The sequence below is a fragment of the Nanorana parkeri genome, unplaced genomic scaffold (genome assembly GCF_000935625.1).
Source record: "Nanorana parkeri isolate BGI_ZX_2015 unplaced genomic scaffold, ASM93562v1 scaffold47, whole genome shotgun sequence".
Lineage (NCBI taxonomy): Eukaryota > Metazoa > Chordata > Amphibia > Anura > Dicroglossidae > Nanorana > Nanorana parkeri.
The window spans coordinates 2,118,824-2,126,110 of NW_017306315.1; positions in this window are offsets into that span (position 1 = coordinate 2,118,824).

The window sequence follows — 7,287 nt, forward strand, 5'->3', positions numbered from 1 at the left end:
AATAAATAAATAAACACATAATAAATAAATAAATAAATAAATAATAAATAAATACATAAATAAATACATAATAAATAAATTAATACATAACAAATACATAATAAATAAATACATACATACATAATAAATAAATAAATAAATAATACATACATACATAATAAATAAATACATAATAAATACATAAATACATTACAAATACATAATAAATAAATACATACAAAAATACATAATAAATAAACAACTAAATACATAAATACAAAATACATTTCATTATATATTCCCTTTTAAAAAAGAGGTAGAGAACATTTCATACCTCTTACTTGCCATTATTTTCATTCTTTGTCTTGGGCCACGGACCATTGCAAAGGCCCCCCGGCTGTTGAGTATCTGAAGCCTTTTTTTGCAGAAATGAAGCTCATTAACGAATGATCGGTGGGCTGTGGACTAGAAGGGAAGCTCATCACTTATTCCATATGTTATGTCCAGTCTTAGGCCACCATGATCTGAGGCCCATTGTCAGTTTGGCTAATGATATTCCTCTTAGATCTTCTCTTGGCACGGCCAGGTATGCAATGTTCCAGACAGGAGAGCCACAGCTAAGAGTGATCCATTGAAAGTTCGGCAGTCTGGAGCAAGATGACCTCCATAGATATCTAGTGGAGGAAAGCTGATCATCCAGAGCCCCGCTGACTCAGTGTATTCAGCCTGCAGACCTTTTTCTCCAATGTTTGTCTTGTATAAGAATGGCACAGAACTTCTTTGTGGTTACACTCACCTATCTAAAAACTTTGATTGACAAAGTAATATCATTCATGTATTATAGTTAAATAGTTAAAGTGTATCTAAAGCCAAAAACAACAACGTAATATATCGCAACTTACCAATCCTTAGATGTGCTGGCCGCATTGGTTTTCTTTTTTCGGCTTTTTTTTTGTCTTTATTTTTTACCTGGTGATCTGGTCAGTAACACGCTTCCTGTCTTAGAGTGGCTACACTCACTCTTCTGCTGTATCTATGGAGAACCAATGTAGCTACCTTTGGAGAGGAACATTGTCTACCTATGAGGAACTGTTTAATTTACTTAGACCCTGCATAAGTGACTAACAACAAAAAAAGCCACATTCCAGCTAACACTTTTTAAGCAGTTATTATTATTTTTTTACTATTTGGATACAAGTTTAAACTTTATGCATTGAAGCTGACCATTATATTATGGTTCCTCTCAACCCTCTGTCACTTTTGCTGGACTTCTTGGGCTGTTAAAGGAAGTTGAAAAATAGCAGATTTCCTGGCCGGATGAACAGGCAATAAAACTATGTTACAGGTGAAACCCAGCAAAACAAAAACGTCTATCTTAATGAATGATAGGCGAATGTGCCAGGGTTTGGTTCGCTAGCACGCTTACCCAGCCAGAAATACAAGTTCACTTCACTTGGATGTTTGTCGGACCCTGATTTCTATATGGGTGAACGTGCAAGCCTGGGTCGTCCGTGTCCTAGCAACCAATGATATGGTGGGACCTGCACATCAACTTTGGTTGCTAGGACACTAGCAGCTAGTCTACAAAACATCATTGGTTGCTAGGACGCAGGCAGGTTCACCATAACAACCAATTATTCTGTTTAGCTTTCTGTTTCTTGGCAATCAATGACCCGCAAAGCATCATTGGTTACTAAGATGCTGGTGGTCCCTCAGCATAATAGGTTGCTAGGAAGCTAGGGGCCGTGCTGCACAGCACTATTGGTTGCTAAGACATTGGTGGCCCCACAGCATCATTGGTTGCTATGTTATGCCTGCATCCTAGCAACCAATGATGGTGTGCGACAGACACCAGTCAGCAAATGACCCTGTACAAGCTGCAGAGCATCATTGATGGGTCATCATAGGACCCCCAACGAAGGATCAACAGGCGGGCAAACTGGCTAGATTGTTCACCCAATGCGAACAGCTTGGATTTAGGAGGAACTCATGGTCAACTTAAAGTGCAATCAAACTTTCAGTTTGAATCAGCTAAATACATTCCAGGTGTATCAAAATAAAAGTTGTTCAATGTCTTAGCCCTCATTCACACGAGAAAAGGCCGGCACATACAGCTCTGTGCTGCGGGCAGCTCCCGGGAAGGACAGGTGCCTTTGTGTGATTAGTACGCAGCCCCCGTCCTTCTCTATGGGAGTACGTGGCCGTACGCCGCCCTACACTGACCCCAAGTGCACGTCTATACGGGTGCATGTTTCCCGGCTCGGACGCAGACAGGATCCATCGGGTATGTACGGGTGTACGGACATCCGTACGTACGTGCAGGGCGGGTGAGCGTAGGGCGGCATACGGCCACGTACTCCCATAGAGAAGGACAGGGGCTGCGTACTAATCACACGCAGCACCTGTCCTTCCCGAGAGCTGCCCGATACGGCCGTGCAAGCAGCACGGAGCTGTACGTGCCGACCTTTTCTCGTGTGAATGAGGCTTACAGTTTGTTTCCTTAAAGGAGAACTATGGGGGTTAAGTCTTTTCCCCATAGTTCTCCTTTGGGTAACGGGAGGACACAAACTAGCGTCCTCCCGTCACCCTAGGCTCAGTATACTGAGACGCTGCAGTATACCGCGAGCAGCTGCTCGCGGCATACTGTGACGCCGCAGCTGAAGCGGATCCCGACAATTGTGCCGGGATCCGCCCAGCTTCGTGACTGACAGCTGGCTCTTCCTATCTAAAGGCAGAGCCAGCTGTACCCGCCCCCTCCCGCGTCCGTTCCACCAGTCAGCGCTGGCGGAGCGGGGAGGGGGGAATCCAGCCCCTCCCCTGTCACGGCAGAGAGCCGTGACAGGATCGAGAGGTGAGCAAACGCCGGTATGTGTTCGCTCACCTCCCGATCTACTGAGCCGACCTATGACAGTCTCATTGTCACAGGTCGGCTAGAACTAAGAGGTGAGGGAAAATCACTCACCTCATAGTTCTCCTTTAATATATCAGCCACATCCTAGAAAAGCCTGTCCCCTGTCAGCATGCTGCAGAGTGGTACCCTTGCCTGACCCTTGTGTGCAAGCAAGGGTTTCTTTGCAGCAGTCCAACACACCCCCTGTTCAGCACAGCTCTCCAATCAGCGGGGAGCATGATCTTTGCTGATTGGAGAACTATAGGTCTGACTCACCAGGGGGTGTTTTGGACCTCTGAAGAGAGACTACTGCTTCAACACAGAGAGTAATGGTCCTTGTCTACAGCACGCTGGCAGGGGATAGGCTTTTACACTCAAGCTGTGGCTGCTTTAAAGAAAAGGAACTGTAAAGACATGAAGCACCTCATTGTTTTATTGCACCTGGAATGCATTTAGCTGATTTGCCCTGAAGGTTCCATTGGCCTTTAAAGCGTATCTAGACTCAAAAACAAAAAGTGTGACAGCTCACCAGTCCTTAGATGTGGTGACTGCGAAAATAAACACATATACGAATGCAAAGGGAGCCAATGGAAAAAAATGTTTACCTTTTGTCTTTTGAAATGCATCCGCATAGTAGGTGAGAGGGGTAATCAAAAGCATTTTGCCACGAGTGGCCCCGGCCGCTGGCATCCTGCAAAGGCATTCGCTCCATGTTCCGGACGGCTTCGTAGCTCAGCGCCCGGAGAAGCCCTCGCGCATTAAAAATAAAAACATCTGTTTGCATTGCACAAACTGCTCTGCATGAGCCCGATGGGATTTGCATGTATGGTGTTAATTTTCCTGGCTCCAGTCACACTGAGATCGGACGGATGAACGCGGAGTGCTGGGGGTGCCTCGCTACGGAGGGGTAAGTACACTTCTCATTTTGTAAGTGAAAGCAGACCCGTCGCAGACCCGGGCCTCGTTTTATGTGTTGAAGGCAGACGGGACAAGTGTTTGCTTGCCAAGGATTTAACTCAGCATCCAAAATGCTCCTATTTTAGATCCCTGTACAAGGAAAGTTTCCTGCAGAGGGTTCTTATTTTACCTTACCATTGGACACGTCGTCTATGGTCATTTTCGATGTGAGGTTTGGCACTTTGTTCTTGCTTGCTGTGCCATGCTTCCATGAAGGTATTTCATGTAGAGGTTAGCAGGTGCCGGCTGAAGGAGCTGTCTCTAAGCGGCAGAGTCCGTTGGGCGGTAACGTTCATGCCATTTAGTCATTTGGCTGAATTTCAACTTTTGTGACCTGGAACGTCAGGTCTGTCTACATCAGGGGTGGGCCTTCAAACTACAAGTCCCATGAGGCATTGCAAGACTGACAGTTACAGACATGACTCCCAGAGGCAGCGGTATGATGGGATTTGTAGAGAAAGCACAGCTGGAGGACCAGAGTTGCCCACCCCTGATCTAAGTGCAACTGGTTCTTTGAGTTCCCAATTGTCCCTTACCTCTATAAGACCATCTATCCATTTAAAGCTGGTCATTGACTATGGGTCTGATTTATAAATCTTGCACCCGGCACACCCTGAGTGCATGCCTATGTGTCCAGTGTATAGCTGGACGAATGCCGTTTGCACGGAACTACCCCCCATCAGATGGTGCTGAGGAGGATAGGAAGTTCCATTGTCAAGGCACCGAAAATGGAGCCCTTCCGGAAAGGTGGGCCATTTATGATGTGCAGCAGCTGAGGAGCTTTCTAACTACTTTGTTGTTTTTGTTACTCAGAGGTCAGTCAAGTCTGACATTCCTTCCACAAGTACCCTATCTTCTGGTTCTATTGTGGGTCCTGTGTGTATGTGATGGCCTTCATCCTGATATTGTACATGGGTCATTGCTGGAGTTCTTCAGTTGTTTCAGGTAAGAGCTTCCTGCTTATGTCAATACATTACATGCCATGAGATTTTGTACATGGATCAAGAGCATTGGGTGTGTACATCATATGGTGTCCTCCTCACCTAACACTAAACATGAACAGAAGATGATGTGAGCTTTTACAACACTACAAGAGCATTGTCCAGTAAGTCCCGTCTTCTCATTATGTAGCTAGAGTATTTGAATCTTATCTTCACTATCAGTCCTTTTGTAATGATTCTTTAACACATATCATTTGTAGTTTATGAAGAAATGCAGCTCATGGAAAGCCTAATTAGCTTTTATGCCATGGCAGAGAGGGAATTTTTCTTCACATGCTTCCAAACACGAGCACCTCTCCAGATGGGTCTCTTAAGCTATCAGGTCACACTCCCTATAGATGTGTATCCTTTACTTCACCATGAATAGAATCACATTAGGACTCATTCATCTGAGCTTTCCCCTAGTGTATCTCTCAAATGAGCAGAGTATCCATCCATTCTCTCTCTCTCTCTCTCTCTCTCTCTCTCCCTCCATGTTAGCTGATTGCACTCAGTTTTTTTGGCCCCAGCTACTTCTCCAATAGTCCTAACCATCTTCACACTCTGAACTTCTCTATTGCCTTGGTGAACCCTCTTCCCCTCCTTTAGGAGTGATCAACGTCCACACAACTGTTGTTAAATACTATTTTGCACAGAATGAACAACAGCAACTTTTTATTTCAGTTTTCAAGTAACTCCAACATTATGATTGGAGTAAACACAGAAACAATTTATTTTGAGCTAATGAAGACCAACAGGACCAATGACTCTTCCCCCTCACATTGGTTGCTAGGATGCTAGCAGCTGGGCCATAAAGCATCATTGGTTGTTAGGATGCAGGCGGGCACGCCATAACAGCCTATGACCCTGTGGGGCCTCCAGTGTCTTAGCAAACAATGATGCTGCACAACCTGCACAGTGTCATTGGTTGCCAAGATGCTGTTGGAACCACAGAATCAAAGCTGTGTGGCTCAGCCACCAGTCAACCAATGACTTTGTGACACAGCATAATCTTTTGCTAGGACACAGGCAGAGGTTTGGTGGGCGTGCAAACTGGCCAAAATCTTTTCCCATTCAGCAAAGAGCAAACAGATTGGGTTTGGGTCAAACTCACAGTCAAACTCATGCCTAATCTTCACCTTGTCCACAGTAAAGGCATGCTCGACAACCACCGAGGGAGGGTAGGGGTGGGGAAGTACAACAGTGTCATACTCAACCAGGCTGGGAAAACCCAGATACTGACTACATGTGACTTCTGATTCACCCACTTTCTAGGTAGATCCAAGAAACAACCTATGACCCATCAGGTTTCCATTCAACTATGCCACACATGCTGACATGTTCACTCTTGACTGAGGAAATTCACCAATCACAGAGAGGGCACACCAAACAGGAAACTCCTTCATGGAGATAACATCTCCTTATGTACCCCCTTACATTTCTAGTACATACTCCCCATTTAATTTGATGGCAGTCCAAGGAGGTTCTCCTCAAAAGCCTTTCTTCTGGACTTTGTTGGCAGCAACCAACCTTTGTGGACAGTGTGATGCCTCTACTCCTTAATACCTTGTCCAAATTTGTCAAAAGATTCTTAATGCTATCTTAGTTTTCATCTTACATACTATGTATACAGTATGTATGTTTATTAATATATATATACAATGACCTTCTGCCGATCTTCGAAATATTCACAATATTACAGGGAATTGTCTGTGTAAGCATTGCACTGCTTTTGAACAGTGGACTCTCCGACAGTCACGGGGTTAATTTGTGCTCTGTGACTATGAAGCTTGCAACATATGGCCGACGGAGGAAATATTTGGATAAGACCTTCGAGCTTGTACTTGTTGGCAAGCTTTCATCTTTACTAAATATACTTATGTGGGTGACTCCAGTTCTGGCATGACGAGGCTCTCGTATGCATTGTTTGATGTTAAGCATCTCGCTTTCTCTCTATGTTGTGTTTCAGGGGCGCTCTGACTCTTCAGCCTCATGGCCGCTATAAACGCCAAGCTTGAGATCTTGCGTGTGTCGCGACCGTTTCTGATGGTGTTATTCAACAAAGACGCAACGGTAGACTAAACTGTGTGACTCATAAAGATAGGAAAGGGCCTGTTTGCCAGCGTGGTAGTGAGTAAGGGTTCTCGTATGTGGATATTATGTTATGTTCTTTGACAGGGTGGGGTTAGAAGAGGAGATCTGGGAGATCTTGATAGTTGTAGTTAAGCAATGGTTGGACACAATGAATCCATGTATTATCATTGTTCTATAGTACCGGTTGTATCAGAGCCTTTTGTAACACAAAAGAACTGTCAACACAAAAGCATACCACCACCAAATAGAAAGAGCCCCTTATATATTTGTAGAAAGAGCTCCACTGTAGTGTGCTCCTCTGTAGTTTGCGGAAAGTCCTCTACTATAGCAAGTCCCTCCGTAATATGCAGAAGACCCTCACTGTAGTGTGCTTCTCTGTAGTTTGCA